Genomic DNA, 13,007 nt, shown 5'->3' on the forward strand with positions numbered 1-13,007 from the left:
GATTAAGAAGCTATAGAGCTGGGCATGGTGGTGCATGCCTGTAATCCCAGCACTCGGGAGGCTGAGGCAGGAGGATTGCTGTGAGTTCCAGACCAGCCTGGGCTACACGGTGAGTTCCAGGTCAGTTTCAAAAAACAAAATTAAAAAAATATATATAAAATGTATAGAAACATAATCTTCTAAACTGGGATTTACAATTTACCTGGATATTGTGTTGGAAAAAATATTCTTATAATAAAAATCAAAGACAAAAGACAGACCAAAAATGGAGAGAATAAAAAGAGAATTTGGGAGTCTATTGGTTTGTTTTTTTTCATACCATTCGTCCCTAGTGTGGGGATAAAGCTTGAACAAAGAGACTTCAGTGACTCCATAAGATGAAAAAGATATTGAGGAATGCAAAGTTTATTTTAAGAAATGATAATATGAATTACGAATAGATTTTTCTGATAATTTTTCAGAGATGGGAGTGAACATTGGAATGTTTTTAAAGTACTTTCGGGTCCATACTTAAGTTCCCAGACTGTCAACTTAACTGTACCTCTTCTGTTTCTACTGGAAATAGAAATGCTTTCTTAATATAAGATTATTTAAAAATGCATTTAATATATTTAAGTCATGCAACATGATAGATTTTATACATGTGAATGTAGGAATGAGAGAGAACCTGGGCTGGAGGGAATGATTAAAATAGAATGGGTACCCACCTACTTCCATAGCTACTTAATTTATGCATGTGATAAGGCCACTGGAATTTGTCCTTTACCCGTCCTAGTGATTCCCAGATGCAGCCTAACTAGCAGCTCAAACCTAGCATTTCAAATAAAGTCCCTCTAGGGGTGAATTGTGTTGGCATTTTAGCCTGATCCAACCACATTAAGGGAAAGTTTCCACATATCCATTCAAAGCCACCCCTTTAATCCGTGTGATCCAGGGAAACTTACACATGTTGAATATCTTATATTCCCAGAGTTAAATGATTTAAGATCCCAATTCTATGGAGGAGCTTTAAAGGTTAGGGGACGAAGTGTTGGGTCTACTGCTTTCACCTTTTGCAGAGAGCTGGGAGCTGTGATTCCTTCATAATTTTAAGGTAAAAATGCCTAGAGTAGGACTTGTGTATGCACCTGTCCCATTCTGAATTGAAGATTTTTCTCTGTGATCTGGTACATGGGAGTCTCTTACCTAGTTTCTGGATTTCTCTAAAGGATAATTTTCAGTATTATTCTGTGCACCTGTGGGAGGAGGAGAAGTAAAGAGTCTCCTATTCTGGTATCTTGAAGATGTCTGGGAGAGTTCAATTATTTTCCTTTGAATTTGTGAAATCATTCATCTCCTTTCAACTCCACTCTCTGACCTATTTCTGGAAGGTCACAAATCTTGGTTTCTCACACTATTCTCCAGTAAAGGGAATAACAATGCATTGAAGAAATCACGGAATCTCTGACATGGGGAGGAAATATACAAAATTACCCTGGAGCATATTGTAATGGCCCAATGTAAGAGAATGTTTAAAAATAATAATGAAATACTCCTAAGTGAAATAAATAAGGCACACATGTGCAACTACTGAATAGTCTCTCTGGTGTGAATAATCTGCAATAATACAGAAGATCCTAATATGATTACTGTCATTTAGAAATGGGAAGAAAGGAGCTAAAGGTGTAGGGAAGGTGGGATGGGTAGGAGAAGGGTAATTAGGGAAAAGAAAAAAATGTGAGATAATGAAAAGATGGAAATAAAGTGTTTGTAGATGGGGAGGGGGGGTGGAGAGGGGAAGAGGGGGTGAAGGGAGGGCAGGGACAAGGGGAAAAAATGAGAACCAAGACTTGTCATGTAGAGGTACAAATTCCCAACAATGAATGTAACTGTACTGTATCCCTAAAATGTACCAAGAAATTCAATTAAAGCTGAAAAAAATAATGAAATACAATGATTTTGATATGTCAAAAACAAATACAAATCAACTAAAAGACCTAATGGTCAAAGCTGAAACAATCTGAGCAGCAAATAAGCTAGCATTGGTTTACTCTCTATGGTACAAACTAAAGAATGGGTCCAAAGCAGCATAAATGCCCAAATAAATTAATGCATATGTAAGATGAGACAAATACCTCTTGCAGAAGAATTCCAAATGATTTGTGCAGATCTTCCAAATTCATTGAAGTGCGGCAGAACTCTGTATCCCTTACTAAGAGAGGTTTGTACAAATCGATCTTCCAGAGAGCAGAGTATGAGACTGCAAAAGGACCAAATGTACAGTGGCGAAACCTGAAAATGTCTGCTTCAGGCATGTGATCACCTCAGCATCAATAGTCACAAGGTTTTTTTTTTATCTTTGATATGATTTGAGGCAAATTGAAAATAAATTTCTCACTGATCTTTCTCCCCAAAGCACCATAACCCAGCTTTACCACTAGAAAAACAGCTGAAAAATCCCAACTGAGGGACCTTGAACAATGCATGTGACCAGCGCTGCTCGACATTGTCAAAGTCATCCAAAAAAAGGGAAGTTTTAAAAAAATATCTCACACAGGAGAAACTTAAGAGACATGAAAATTAAATGTAATGTAAGTTCCTGGATGAGAGACTTTGACAGTAAGAAAAGAAAAGACTCTAGATAAAAATTAAGAAAATCTGAAGAAACTAAGGCCTCAGTTCAAAATAATATATTAATGTTCATTATTAATTATGACAAATATAGCATTCAAGTAATTAACAGTAGGGAAACAGTATGAAGTATAAAGGAAATCTGTACTAACTTCACAGCTTTCCTGAAAAATCGGACCACACCATTTCATAGCATGTTCTGTATTCTAATCCAAAAGGTACGGCTTGACTAATATGCCCCATAAGCTGTTCCTGGTGGCATACAAATGTAATGCTAGAACTCAGGAGGCTGAGGTAGAGGATCCCCAAATACTCAAGGCCAGCCTGGAGTACATACTGAGTACAAAGTCAGCCTGAACTATAAAAATGAGATCCTGCCTCAAAATGACCGCAAGATAATAATAACAGCAACAATAAAAATAAGTTCCTATTGCTTCCTGTATTTCCATGTTTGTCTTAACAGACATAAACCTTGAGTTATGACATCTCTCTTGCAACTAAGTTATAAGCATGAACTCTGAGGCCTCAATGTAAGGATGGAACAGGAGGATGATGGCGAAAACCTGGATTCCTGATGGCTTTTCTGAACTGCCCCTTTCATTTCTGAACTACCTGCCTTCTACCTCACTATGGCAGGAAAATAAGAAAATACTCCTCTTTTTGTGTTTCTAATATAACATGAAATTAGTCAGAGTGTCCTTTGGGAAGACAGGCAAGGAATCAGACTCCTGCTATAAACGTCTTCTCAGACATTCCACTAGCATTTTCCTACTTTTCCCTCTGCTGTCTCACTTTAGATACCCCAAAGGTGCAATTAAATAAGACAGAGGAAATAGAATTAAAAAGGAGAAAGCAGTGAATCTTAACTTTTACTGAAAACATCCAAAGGTGTAGCAAGCCTGGATTGAGGGAGTGGAGGAAGATATTTTTGTTAAGTTTTTGAATTTCACTATTGTAACCTACAGGCTAGATTGATGTGACACCACACTAGGTATTCATTTTCTCAAAGAGGGCTCTTTCTGGAAACATTCATGAGATTGATTATCACATTCAGCAGTCTTTAATTCCTCCATGTCTTTGAATCTTGAGAATGAATTCACTTGTTACTAGGATTTGGCATGTATAACTTTCTCCAGATTTCTGATAAAATTATCAGCGATCTTCTAGAGATGTAACCTGAAGGCTTTGCAAGTCCTAGATTATGAATTTGAGGATGACTCTTAATCTAACAAAAGCTTCTACTCTATTTGACCTATGTTTGGTTCTTCCATGCCAATCTCCTTGACAATTAAAAAAAAAAAAACAGTGAAAAAGAAAGAAAAAATGTATCTCCAATATAAATTAATACGATTTGTTAACCCTAAATCCCTGTTTCTTCCGGCTCTGAATTTATATTTTAAATTTCATGGGTTGGTCCGAAGTATTTTTTTCAGCTTTAATTGAGTTTATTGGTACATTTTAGGGAAATAGCACAGTTACATTCATTGTTGGGATCTTGTACCTCTACATGACAAGTCTTGATTCTCATTTTTTCCCCTTGTCCCTGCCCTCCCTTCACCCCCTCCTCCCCTCCCCATCTACAAACACTTTATTTTCATCTTTTCATTATCTCACATTTTTTTCTTTTCCCTCATTACCCTTCCATTTTTGAGGATTGTGTTTTCCCTTTAGGCTTTAATTTTCCTAATGTCTTTCTTATAATTCAGTAAATCTTAGACCAACATTCCTAGACACAGACTGTCATTCTCCCCCCCATCCTATTTCTTTGTACACTTTCTAGATGCCTTTTATAAACATAACCATTTTAGCCCTCTATATATATACCAGCCATGCCAATTTTGCATCCAGCTAATTTCAGAAGTTATACACAAGTGCAATAATTTAGTCAGAAAATTAGACAATCAAGTTGAAACAAAATGCTTTATATATTGTGTTGAAATCACAAGGGAAGAAACAATTAAAAAGCTATAAGTACAGAGTATGGGTGAACAATTCAGAAATTGTTTCACTTGTATTTTAGGATTGAAGAATTAAGTATGTGGATATGGGATATTATATTCCAAATTCCTCAGTTGCAGATGGAAATTACACCAAAGCATGAAAAGATGATGAACTTTTTAGCACTGAACTAGATTTAGAGACATTAATGAAGCTTATTTTTAGTACAATTCGTATACAAGTAGGATAGATACAGAAAGAAGCATCAATATTTTTATATACATTGGATGCATGAATTACTTAACTCAGTCATATGAATGAACCAGAAAGCAATAGCACCCCATAGCAACAACTATAAATAGCAGCCAGGTTTGGGTTTCTAAATACCATTCTCCAGTAAAAATAATAAAAGCTTTTGGAAAAATAGCTTATTCTAGAGCAGGTTAAATGCATGATAAAACTGAGGCATTCTGCAGTACCAGAAAGTACTGTGCTTACAAAAGAAAAGGATAAGGTTAGGGGGATGCCATAGGGAAAGCAGAGTCCCAGTGGCAAATGTTGTAGTTATTTATTCAAACAAATCAATAATTGTACTAAATAACAGTTATTAACATAAGCAAGTACATATTAGTCCATACTGATATACAATGAGCAAATATAAGTTCAATGTTTAAATTCATTACAATAAAAGATACATCGCGGGCCTTTGCGTTGGCCAGGCAGGCGGTGGAGTCATTCAAACTTTAAATAAAATAAGTTAATAAATAAATAAATATCATAAAAAGGATAAATCGCCAACGATCCCTATCAAAATATTCCCCTTAGTTTTGAAATACTTATGCCATAATTCTTGCCACTTTCCCGTGCAGTTTTTTTGTTTTTGTTTTTGTTTTTTGGTACCAGGGATCGAACTAGGGACCTAGGCAGGCAGCAGCACCACTGAGCTAAATCCCCGGCCCCCTCTCAAGCAGTTTTGAAAGTCCTCTTTCATAAGTGTCTTTATGAGCACTTAAGAAAAATGTAGTGCCACACAGTGAATGTTAGTTGGCGTGCGATGGGATGGCAGGCTTGCAAACACCCTGGATCTAGTACCGTGCGACTTCTGGCTCTTCTTGAAAGTAAAAATATTCTGCATCAGTTCAGGGAATTGAGGTAGGACAACAGCACAACTAACATTCCTCATAAATAAATTCAAAAAATATAGTACAGAAATCCTCCTCTGCAAGAAGTGAAATTCTGCTCCAACTTGAATGTACACTGAACTTACCGACCAGCTTGCAAAGTACAGTGCTTTAGTCAGAGTTCCATCGCTGTGACGAAAATCCCTCACACAAACAGCTTACAGGAAGGAAGTTCACCTGGGTTCGTGCCTTCTGCAGCTGCAGTCCGTGGCGTTCAGATCTTTGCTTTTAGGACTGTAGGAGACAGAGAGGTGATGGTGGAAGAGCGTGTTGAAGCAGAGCTGCTGACTTTATGAAATCCAGGAGGCAGGGAAAGGGAAGGAGGCAGAAAGGAAGGGGCTGGGGACCAGATACGGTCCCCACGGTCCAGCCTGCACGACCCAATTCCATCAAGTGAACTCCCGCTCTTTCCCTCCTGACCTTCCAGTGATGCCGTGGGATTGTGATTTCACGGTAGTGAATCCCTCCACCTGTGAAGCTACATTCGCTCTCCGATAACTTTCCTGAGCCCAACTTCTGAACACGTGAGCAATTGGAAAAACATTTTTGAATTAAGCCACAAAAAATGGAAAGAAAAAATACGGAACGATAAAGATAGTGGCTTTACACTATTGGAAGGCGATATTATATCTAAGTGATCGAGGTGAAGTAGTTGCATATTTTTATTATGTACCTTGACGTGACATGGTTTGAAAGCCACTTTACCACTGTAATATCCTTTGCAAAGAGGCGTAGTCTCGGACTATTGCTGAGCAAAATGTCAGACAAACATAAATGCAACTTGAAAACATAACTAAAGTGAGATAAATCAGACACCAAGTTTAAATAGCGTATGGTTTCTGCTCTATGGAAAATCTAAACTATAAATAAAGAGCAAAATAAAGATTAGATAAAATGAAGTAAGGAGATAGATCTTTTGCAAATGGGAAGAAGACCAAGAGATGGAAAGTAAAGGGTGGAGCGGTGGAGGGAAAGAGCACGTAAAAATAATTAAGATGTGTCAAGTACATGTACCAACTGAACACAGTGAATGTAATCAGTATGTGTTACAAGCATTCACTTTATGTATAGTTCACTATATATGTATGCATGTATGTGTGATGCGTGTTTATATACAGTGTAAATGGAGGAAGGGGTTGTAGACATGCAGAGAAGCAGAAGAGAGGGGAGATGAAGAGGACAGAAAGGGAAAACAACAAGACTCAAGACATCTTAAGTGTATATACCTATTCCCTAGAACAAATGTAAACATTACGTGCTTCAAAAATGTACCAACAACTTTTCTAAATTCTAATTTAGGGAACAGTCTAAAAAATGCCTTACCAGAAATCTTGAAATTGTCAAGCTCATATAAGACAAGGAGATAATGAAAACTTTTACAGACTATAGACTGTTAAGAAGACATGACAACCAAATGAAATGTGCTAGGCTCCCGTGAATCTTGAAACAAAAGAACTTTTATCACTGGAAAAGTACTGACATTTGCATTGAATTAATATTAGTATAGCAATGTTAGTCTTTACTTTTGGAAAATATAGCAGAGTAATGCATATAAATAGGTATGTTTATAAGTATGATTAATACATGTATGTATTTAAGCCACAAATATTTGACTAATAGATATTTTGATTCTGGAAATACTATTCTCAGATTCTTTATATAGAGTGTCCATATATTACCTGTAATATTCTAAGGTAGCACTGTTTAGTAGTTACTTCTGAGATGATGAAAATATTCTAGATTGGTTCTTTGCAGTATGGGAACCACTAATTGCATATAACAACCAAGCACATGAAATGTGACTAATAAGACAGAAAAACAATTTAATTTTAACAGCAACATGTTACTAGTGGCTACTCTGTTATTCAATATAGTTTTAGAAAACCCATCATATGCCCCAAAATCATTATAATTTATATTTTAAATTGTGCTAATAAATATTCTTATACTAAGAAGTTTATCATATCTCAGAAATAAAAATAGCATCATTCCATCATATCCAAACAGAAAGTATGCAATTATAGTTGTTGTTACCAGACATGTCATCAAAATTTACATGGTAAATAACCTATAGGTAGATTATAATTTCCTTCTGTAATCCCAAGTGATTGATAGTTCCTTTCTGCTGGGCTTCCATTGATGTGGTTTAACTTATGTTCTCTGTTTTCTTGAGACACAACCTGGTGTGACCTGATTAAATGTGGAATGCTTTTCACTCAGTGTAAAAGGTGAGCATAAATAGGCAAATATCCATTAACCAAGAATGCTTTCCCATTACTGGTTGCTAGCAGGAATGAGTCTAACAACATAGTCCTCAATGAAAACAAACAAACAAAAAAGCATCAGAATTAAGATGCAACTGACGTGTGTACAGAAACAGTTAAAATATTAAATTCAAAAGAAAGCTGTGTACTGCTTTTTTCAAGATTTTCTTGAACCTCCATGGGCTCTGTTTGAAATATTAAATAACTATTTTTAAAGCAAATGATGAGAATATGTAGTACTTTGAGATGAGTAATGAGTAACTGAAACAGATAAACCAAACACCAGCTTCCCTTTTTGTGGAAAGCATATTTAGTGCAGACATTGCTTGATAGCTGGCCAGACTTTTTCTTATTAGAATGCTTTTCTTGCTTGTCCTGGAGACATTATACTTTAAGCCATGTTCTTAGTGATGCAGAAAATTTCTACTTACAATGCTGTATGAATTCCACCTTCTACTATTATGAAAATGATGAATGACAAAAAGAAACTCCATTTTCTTTCTGTCACTCTCAAAAATATTAAGTTAAAATGTGAAAAAGTGTTTATTTAAATGGCTATCTTATTAAAAAGTCAATGTAAGGCAAGAAATAGCCAGATGCAATTCGATTCAATTTATGTCTGGCTGACAAAAGATAACATATGGTGGGAAGGATGTATTTTAACAAGGCAAAAGTAGAATGATTTCAAGGAAGCAGCATATTCTAGATTTACCTTAACTGCCACAGATAAAAAGGATTAATTAATGAAGGCTGCACTTGATAGATAAAGGGCTCCATTGGTACTCTATTAATTTTCTTCAAGAAGAGTCCAGATTGAATTTTCTCTTTAGCTTGAAATGGATTCCAGCTCTTCTTTCCTAATATCAGGGGAAAATTTTATTATAAATGTTACATCAATAGCATCTGTAAAACCTTAATATATAGCATGTATACTTAAAGTTATTAATCTCACAAGAAATTATATAGCATATGTTTAATCTAAGGATCTGAAACCTGTTATAGTTCAGATGATTTATGATTAATGATTAATGTTAACACTAACATTACACAGGACTATCTTAATCAAATTAGATTACATACATGTGATGATGGAATATGATCTTATTTCTTCATTATTCATTTGATTTGAATAGAAATGATGCAAATGTGTCATTAGCTGTAAATGTCTTCTCAACAATCTATCAAACAATCCTTTGTTTTATTTGTTGGCAATAAGATAGAACGGGAGAACAGTTTATAGCACTCAATATTAAAAAGAGAAAATTGGCCTCAAAAATGAGTGAAGTTTGACATGTAGCCAAAGAGCCTGTGTGTGAAATAGAATATATGAAATAGAAGCCTGCCCAAGTGTCACTACAGGGGCACTAAGAAGAAACACCAAGAAGATATGTTCATAACTGATCTTCTATTTTCTGATTATCATTTCTTTACCTTATGTAAATAAGAAAAATTAAGTACATTGTTTGGGGGAATTGATACTACATGTAAAATACTAAAAATAAAAGGGAAATTGTTCACATCAGTTATTTGTCAATTTTAATGGTGGGTAGACAACATAAAATAGTTACATTCATAGATACATAAGATTGATAAATAAACTAGATAACTTTGGAAATATTCAATAGGAAATAATATTAGGCATGTTATGAAACTGTCAAACCTACTTTTCAGTATCAAACATATAATATTAGATTTGAAGTTTAACAACAACAACAAAAAGGTTTATTTCAGTTAATATTTTAAGAGCTGCAAGTGTTTATTATCAAATGAGTTTTAAAATAATCTGTTATCAAAGGCATGTGAAAACTATACGTCATAGGTAATTATTTCCTCATAAAGTGCAGAATATTTTTGCATGGTAAAACACAAACTTGGATATCACTTTCACAACAATTTCTCATCATTAAAAAACAATTCAGTGGCAATGTGAAATAGGAAGAAAAGGGCTAAAGGTGTTGGGGAAGTGGGAAGGGTAAGGGAAAGGAAATCAGGGAAAATAAAAAATCTGAGAAAATGAAAGAAAAATGGAAATAAAGGAGGGTAGGGGTATGGGGAAAAAATGAGAACCAAGACCTGTTATGTAAAGGTACAAGATCCCAGTGATGAGTGTACTGTACTGTACACCTAAAAACTACCAATAAACTCAATGAGGAAAAAAAACTGTTCTGTGCATATTGACAAAACAGCTGAAAGAATAGCAGTATGAGAAAATAGAATAGAAAAAAAACTCCAAAAGAATTTAAAGCTATAACAGGAGACCAGAGGAAATTCAAAGTTAAAGGTTTACCTCATTTACAGATTGGCCATACAATACTATGTTATTGACACTAGGTCTATTCTGATTTGAAAAAGAACCAGTAGCAACTATGGTGAGACTACATACATAAACCATAATATAGGAAAACTCTAAATGTATGTAAGTTTTAAGAGTGTAGGAAAAAGAAAAGTTAAATTATTAACTAATAGAAGCTGGCCTATTTTTCTCAAAACTCTGTTATGCAGAATCAGCAAAGAGAGAGGGCTTCCTACCACTGATTATCCGGCTCACTGTAATGGATGGATAGAGCTAAATTCAATAACTTTTTAAAGTTTGATAAGTCTAATCAATAGAAAATGTTACAGGTGAGACACCGTTAATAAATTAAGACATATAAAGAAAGGTAGTGGTAAGAAAAAAATAAGGCACTTTTTAATGCCCGCTATATTCTAATCCTATTAAAAGCAATGTGCCTCATGATAAAGTTGAATGAAAAAAATTTAGAAATGTGAATTAACTTTTGCAAAGTCACATAACTCTATTTTCCAGGTATATTTGAAACCAAGATCTACAGAGTTTTTTCTCTACTATAGTGACTCTCTTTCCAGAAATCTGAGGATGTTCCTTTTCACTGTATATGATCTGAGCTTAATTCTTCAGTAGAATGTTAACTGCATTCTCCTGAGAAAAATGAAAATGTGCATGAGAAATATTGATCCATAGACTCGTTCTTAAGTATCCAAAGTCAAAGTTTTCTTTACTTACTTTTTTGAAAATTCTCATCCTCTGCTGAGATCAATCCCATCTAGATTCATGTATTCTTTTTTTAAAAATTAAAATTATTGTTAAAATTTAGATTCACATTATGATCACATTCATCATTGGGAATTTGTACCAGGACATGATCTATCTCAGTTCTTGTTTTTTCCATTCCCTTTCCTTTCCTTGCATCCCTCCTCTCCTTCTTATTTACAAAAGCTTTGTTTCCACTTTTCCCCTCTTTCCTCCTATTTTTCTTTCCCTTCTTTTCTTTCTCCATTCCCCCACTTCCCTTTCCCCATTGAACCTTTTCTTCCTATTTCACACTATCTATTACATGTTTTAGTCCTCATTTATACTTTCAGTTTCTCACAGCAAAGGCACAATTTGTTCTTTACACATTTGTCCCATTTATTTCACTTAAGTACGGCCTTGATGTGCACCCATTTAGCTATAAATGACTCTAGTTGGTCTTTCTTTGTGGCTCAGTAGTACTCCATTTTATTAAAAAAAAATTTTTTTCTATATCCAGTCAGCATTTGATGGGCATTTGGGCTGCTTTCCCGATTTAGCTGTTGCAAACTGTGCTGCTATAAACATAGGTGTGTGTATATCACTATGGTATGATGCTTTTAATTCTTTGGGGGAGATAACCAGCAAGGGAACATCTGGGTCAAGCAGGACTTCTAATCCTAGTTTTCTGAGGAACGTTCACACTGATTTCCACAGTGGTTGCACCAGTCTACACTCCCACCAATAGTGGTGAGTGTTCTTTTTTCCCGACAACTCTGCCAGCCTTTGTCACTGGTTGATTTCTTGATAGCAGCCATCCCACCTGGAGTGAAGCAGAATCTCAGCCTTGTTTGCATTTGCACCTCTCAAATGACCAGTGATGGTGCACATTTTTTCATTTTATTTGCTGTTTCTACCTCTTCGCGACTCATGTGTTCTTACTCTACTGGAGCTTCACTAAATGTAGTGGTTAATTCTCAATCTTATCTATGCACAGTAACTCACAGCTGGTTATTCTTCCTTCCTGACTCTTCTCATCTCTTCATCCTCATATATCGGCTTACCTCAAACTCATCTGTTGGTCTCTTTCTTCTCGATCCCTAGCTTTGGTAAATATATCTCAAAATACATATCATATACTTGAGAAATACATCCAAATATCTCTCCAGGTATAGACCTCCTCTCTGTTGACTGTGAGATTAATTGATTCAAGTTATTGATTAAATATTTAATAGGCATGTCACATAAATATTCCCATATGTCCAAAAACAAACTCTTGATCTGCCTTCCCCCAAATAGGCACTTCTTAAACTCTTGTTCCTATGGTTTCATAATCTTAGAAACTGCCAACCCTTTCAATTTGCTGCACACACACTGTCTACTTTCTCAGTTAACCCATCACCAAATTAGCCCCCAGTGTTATCCATATTATGCCATCTCCACCACTACTGGCTTGACGCTATTGCAATAACAAATGGTTTCTTTATGTAGTCTTTATTCCACCCAATATAGAGCTTTCATCTTCCATACAGAGTAGTCCTAATGCATAAGGCAGTTTCTTGGTACAATTCTAAAATATTTCCATAGTCTTTTCAACTCTAAAACATAAAAACCTGAAGATAGCTTATAAACACTAACATAGTCATGCACAACATTTTTCACTGGTCTCTTTTATTTTTCCTTCTTTTTCCCTCTGTTTCAGATGCACAGACTGCCTTACTGCTCTGGGCAACAAGAAGTTTACCTCAAACACAGGCTTTTTCCCTTAGTTTCCCCAACTTGGAATGATTTTCCCCAGAACACAATAAAAATTTTATCACTAATATGCAGTTGTGTCCCAAATTCACTTTATCCCTAAGACCTTCGTTGATCACAGTTTTGAAAACAGTATCAAACATTCTATATACCCTTTCTCTAATTTTTCCAGCTTTATGGATATTAAGTTCATGAACTTAATGTCATATATTATATTATATATTATATATT

This window comes from Fukomys damarensis, unplaced genomic scaffold (assembly GCF_012274545.1).
Source record: "Fukomys damarensis isolate Sample0158 unplaced genomic scaffold, DMR_v1.0_HiC HiC_scaffold_17, whole genome shotgun sequence".
NCBI classification, from domain to species: domain Eukaryota; kingdom Metazoa; phylum Chordata; class Mammalia; order Rodentia; family Bathyergidae; genus Fukomys; species Fukomys damarensis.